Source organism: Arachis hypogaea, chromosome 4 (assembly GCF_003086295.3).
Source record: "Arachis hypogaea cultivar Tifrunner chromosome 4, arahy.Tifrunner.gnm2.J5K5, whole genome shotgun sequence".
Taxonomy (NCBI): domain Eukaryota; kingdom Viridiplantae; phylum Streptophyta; class Magnoliopsida; order Fabales; family Fabaceae; genus Arachis; species Arachis hypogaea.
Genome location: NC_092039.1, coordinates 103,916,766 through 103,922,880, shown reverse-complemented (window position 1 = coordinate 103,922,880; position 6,115 = coordinate 103,916,766).

Below are 6,115 nucleotides of genomic sequence, written 5' to 3'. Positions count from 1 at the left end.
AATAGTCCATACTTTATTCGAAGAATGACGACGTAACTTGGCGTTGAACGCCAAGTACACGCTGCTGTCTGAAGTTAAACGCCAGAAAAACGTCATGATCCGGAGTTGAACGCCCAAAACACGTCATAACCTGGAGTTTGACGCCAAGAAATGCCTTAGCTCGTGGAATGATCAAGCTCAGCCCAAGCATACACCAAGTGGGCCCCGGAAGTGGATTTATGCATCAATTACTTACTCATGTAAACCCTAGTAGCTAGTCTAGTATATATAGGACATTTATCTATTGTATTAGACATCCTGGATTGTGAATTGAATCCTGTGATCACGTTAGAGGGGCTGGCCATTCGGCCATGCCTGAACTCTTTGCTTATGTATTTTCAACGGTGGAGTTTCTGCACACCATAGATTAAGGGTGTGGAGCTCTGCTGTACCTCAAGTATTAATGAAATTCTATCTTCTTTTATTCAAATCTTTCTTATTCTTATTCCAAGATATTCATTCGTACCCAAGAACATGATGAATGTGATGAGTCAAATTACCCTCATTATCATTCTCACTTATGAACGTGCGTGATTGACAACCATTTACGTTCTACATGCAACAGAGCTTGAATGTGTATCTCTTAGATTCCCCAACAGAATCTTCGTGGTATAAGCTAGATAGATGGCGGCATTTATGAGGATCCGGAAAGTCTCACCTTGTCTGTGGTATTCCGAGTAGGATCCTGGGAATCCGGAAAGTCCAACCTTGTCTGTGGTGTTCCGAGTAGGATTCCGGTAATGAATGATCGTGACGTGCTTCAAACTTTAACCTGCTGGGCGTTAGTGACAGACGCAAAAGAGGGATTCTATTCCAGTAGGAGCGGGAACCAACCGGTGATTAGCCGTACTGTGACAGAGTGCGTTAGCATAGTTTTCACTGCGAGGATGGGATGTAGCCATCAGCCATGGGTGATGCCTCCAGACTGGTTAGCTGTGCGAGTGACAGCCGCACATGATATTTCCCCGTGAGGAATGAAAGTAGCCACAGTTGATGGTGAACCCCTATACAAAGCTTGCCATGGAAAGGAGTAAGAAGGATTGAATAGAAGCAGTAGGAGAGCAGGCGTCCTTGGGCTCTACAGCATCTCCATCCGCTTATCTGAAATTCCTACCAATGAATCTGCATAAGTGTTCTATCCCTTTTATTATTCCTTTTTATTTCTTTATTCCAATAATCACAATTACTATTTTAATCTGCCTAACTGAGATTTGCAAGGTGACCATAGCTTGCTTCATACCAACAATCTCTGTGGATTCGACCCTTACTCACGTAAGGTTTATTACTTGGACGACCCAGTACACTTGCTGGTTAGTTGAACGGAGTTGTGTCCACTCGTGCCAATTTCTAAAATCCAATTACAAGAAAATAGGAAACACAATTTCGTCCACCAAGTTTTTGGCGCCGTTGCCGGGGATTGTTCGAGTATGGACAACTGACGGTTCATCTTGTTGCTCAGATTAGGTAATTTTCTTTTCAAAAATCTTTTTCAAAATTTTTCTTTTATTTTTCGTTTTTGTAAACTTTATTTTCGAAAAAAAAAATTTAATAAAAATACAAAAAAATTAGAAAATCATAAAAATCAAAAATATTTTGTGTTTCTTGTTTGAGTCTTGTGTTAATTTTTAAGTTTGGTGTCAATTGCATGCTTTTAAAAATTTTCTTGTAATTTTCGAAAATCTCATGCATTCATAGCGTTCTTCATGATCTTCAAGTTGTTCTTGACAAGTCTTCTTGTTTGATCTTGATGATTTCTTGTTTTGTGTCTTTTGTTGTTTTTCATGTGCATTTTTGCGTTCATATTTTCCATGCATTAAAAATTCCTAAGTTTGGTGTCTTGCATGTTTTCTTTGCATTAAAAATTTTTCAAAATTATGTTCTTGATGTTCATCATGATCTTCAAAGTGTTCTTGGTGTTCATCTTGACATTCATAGCATTCTTGCATGCATCTTGTGTCTTGATCCAAAATTTTCATGTTTTGGGTCATTTTTGTGTTTTTCTTTAAAAATTCAAAAATCAAAAATATCTTTTCCTTATTTTCCTCCAAAATTTCGAAATTTTGGGTTGACTTGGTCAAAAATTTTTAAAATTAGTTGTTTCTTACAAGTCAAGTCAAAATTTCAATTTTAAAAATCTTATCTTTTCAAAATCTTTTTCAAAAATCATATCTTTTTCATTTTTTTTATAATTTTCAAAAATTTCAAAATTATTTTTCAAAATATTTTCAAAATCTTTTTCTTATCTTTTTATCCAATTTTCGAAAATTAGCTAACAATTAATGTGATTGGTTCAAAAATTTGAAGTTTGTTACTTTCTTGATAAGAAAGGTTCAATCTTTAAGTTCTAGAATCTTATCTTGTAGTTTCTTGTTAGTTAAGTCAATTTTAAAATTAAATCTTTTTCAAAATATCTTTTTCAAATATATCATTTTATCTTTTATTTTATCTTTTTCAAAATTTTATCTTTTTCAAAATTTGATTTCAAAATATCTTATCTTTTTCTTATCTTCTTATCTTTTTCAAATTTGATTTCAAATCTTTTCAATCAACTAACTCACTCTTTGTTTGTTTCTTATCTTTTTCAAAACCACCTAACTACTTTTCCCTCTCTAATTTTCGAAAATTCTCCCTCTCTTTTTCAAAAATTTCTTTTTGTTTTAAATTTTAATTTTAATTATATTTTATCTCTAACTTTCGAAAATCACTAACTCTTTTTCAAAAATTATTTTCGAATTTTCTCTTCTTTTCTCTTCTTCTATTTAATTATTTAATTACTAACACTTCTCTTCACCTCTCTTCATCCAAATCCGAATCCATCCTTCTTCTTTCTTCTACCCCTTTCTTCTTCTACTAACATAAAGGAATCTCTATACTGTGACATAGAGGATTCCTCTTTCTTTTCTTGTTTTCTTCTCCTTCTTATGAGCAGGAACAGGGAAAAAGGCACTCTTGTTGAAGTTGATCCAGAACCTGAAAGGACTCTGAAGAAAAAATTAAGAGAAGCTAAATTACAACAATCCAGAAACAACCTTTCAGAAATTTTCGAATAGGAGAAGGACATGGCAGCCGAAAATAATAATAATAATAATGCAAGGAGAATGCTTGGTGACTTCACAAAGCCAACATCCAAGTTTGATGGAAGAAGCATCTCCATTCCTGCCATTGGAGCCAATAACTTTGAGCTTAAGCCTCAACTAGTTGCATTAATGCAACAAAACTGCAAGTTTTATGGACTTCCATCTGAAGATCCTTATCAGTTCTTAACTGAGTTCTTGCAGATCTGTGAGACTGTAAAGACTAATGGAGTTGATCCTGAAGTCTACAGACTCATGCTTTTCCCTTTTGCTGTAAGAGACAGAGCTAGAATATGGTTGGATTCACAACCTAAGGATAGCCTGGACTCCTGGGATAAGCTGGTCACTGCCTTCTTGGATAAATTCTTTCCTCCTCAAAAGCTGAGCAAGCTGAGAGTGGATGTTCAAACCTTCAAACAAAAAGATGGTGAATCCCTCTATGAAGCTTGGGAAAGATACAAGCAGCTGACCAAAAGATGTCCATCTGACATGTTTTCAGAATGGACCATATTAGATATATTCTATTATGGTCTCTCTGAATTTTCGAAAATGTCACTGGATCATTCTGCAGGTGGATCTATTCACCTGAAGAAAACGCCTGAAGAGGCTCAAGAACTCATTGACATGGTTGCAAACAACCAGTTCATGTATACCTCTGAGAGAAATTCCGTGAATAATGGAGTCCCTCAGAAGAAAGGAGTTCTTGAAATAGATGCTCTGAATGCCATATTGGCTCAGAACAAAATGTTGACTCAACAGGTCAACATAATCTCTCAAAATCTGAATGGATTACAACATGCATCCAACAGTACTAGAGAGGCAGCTTCTGAAGAAGCTTATGATCCTGAGAACCCTGCCATGGCAGAGGTTAATTACTTAGGTGAACCTTATGGAAACACCTATAACTCATCATGGAGAAATCATCCAAATTTCTCATGGAAGGATCAACAAAAACCTCAACAAGGTTTTAACAATGGTGGACGCAATAGGCTGAATAATAGTAAGCCATATCCATCATCTTCTCAGCAACAGACAGAGAACTCTGAACAAAATAATTCTAATTTAGCCAATATAGTCTCTGATCTGTCAAAAGCCACTTTCAGTTTCATGAATGAAACAAGATCCTCCATTAGAAATTTGGAGGCACAAGTAGGCCAGCTGAGCAAGAAAGTTATTGAAACTCCTCCCAGTACTCTCCCAGGCAATACAGAAGAGAATCCAAAAGGAGAGTGCAAAGCCATTGACTTAGTCAACATGGCCGAATGCACAAAGGAGGAGGAGGACGAAAATCCCAGTGAGGAAGACCTCCTGGGACGTCCTCCAAGCAAGAAGGAGCTTCCTAATAAGGATCCTGAGGAATCTGAGACTCATACAGAGACCATAGAGATTCCACTAAATCTCCTTCTGCCATTCATGAGCTCTGACTATTATTCATCCTCTGAAGAGGATGAAGATGTGACTGGAGAGCAAGTTGCTCAATATCTAGGAGCTATCATGAAACTGAATGCCAAGCTATTTGGTAATGAGACCTGGGAAAGTGAACCTCCCTTGCTCATTAGTGAATTAGAGACTTGGATTCAGGAAACTCTACCTCAAAAGAAACAAGATCCTGGCAAGTTCTTAATACCTTGCACCATTGGCACCATGAGCTTTGAAAAAGCTCTATGTGATCTTGGGTCAGGGATAAATCTGATGCCACTCTCTGTAATGGAGAAGCTAGGGATCATTGAGGTACAACCTGCATTGTTCTCATTACAATTGGCAGACAAATCCATAAGACAAGCTTATGGAATGGTAGAGGACATGCTAGTAAAAGTTGAAGACTTTTACATCCCTACTGACTTCATAATCCTAGATACTAGGAAGGAAGATGATGAATGCATCATCCTAGGAAGACCTTTCCTAGCCACAGCAGAAGCTGTGATAAATGTCAACAGAGGAGAGTTAGTCCTTCAATTGAATGGAGAATACCTTGTGTTTCAAGCACATGGCAATCCCTCTGTGACAAAAGAGAGTAAGCATGAAGAGCTTCTCTCAGTTCAAGGTCAAGAAGAGCCCACACAGTCAGACTCTAAGTTTGGTGTTGTGAAGCCACAACCAAACTCTAAGTTTGGTGTTCAAACCCCATATCCAAACTCTAAGTTTGGGGTTGGGACTAGACAACATTGACTTGATTGCTCTGTGGCTCCATGAGAGCCACTGTCAAGCTATTGACATTAAAGAAGCGCTTGTTGGGAGGCAACCCAATTTTATTCATCTAATTTTATTTTATTTTGTTTCTTTGTTATTTTTGTGTTTAATTAGGTACATGATCATGAGGAGTCACGAAAAAAATCAAAAAAATTAAAAACAGAGTCAAAAACAGAAGAAAAAAATTTTCACCCTGGAGGACGCACGGGCCGGCGTTCAACGCCCAGAAGATGCATCTGGCCGGCGTTCAACGCCAGAACAGAGCATCTTTCTGGCGCTGAACGCCCAAAACAAGTTACATCCTGGCGTTTAACGCCAGGATGCGCACGCAGAGGACAATCTGGCGCTGAACGCCAGAAACAAGCTTGAAACTGGCGTTCAACGCCAGAAACAAGCATCACATGGGCGTTTAACGCCCAGAACATGCACCAATGGGCGTTTGAACGCCAGAATGGTGCATGAAAGCAATTTACACGCCTATAGGGTGAAGGAATGGTATTTCTTTTCACCTCAGGACCTGTGGACCCCACAGGATCCCCACCTCAGGATCTGTGGACCCCACAGGATCCCCACCTACCCAATTCTCACCTTCCCTCTTAATCCTACTTTTGTGATTTGAATATCCATGTCACAATTCCCAATACCCTTCACCAATCACCTCAATTCCTCTTCCCAATTACCCCATGCACCATTCACATCAACCTCCTCTTCCCCATAAACCCCACCTACCTCCATTACATTCAAATTCAATTTCCCACCCATTCCCACCCAAAATGGCCGAAACCTAACCCTCCCCCTCCCTATAAATACCT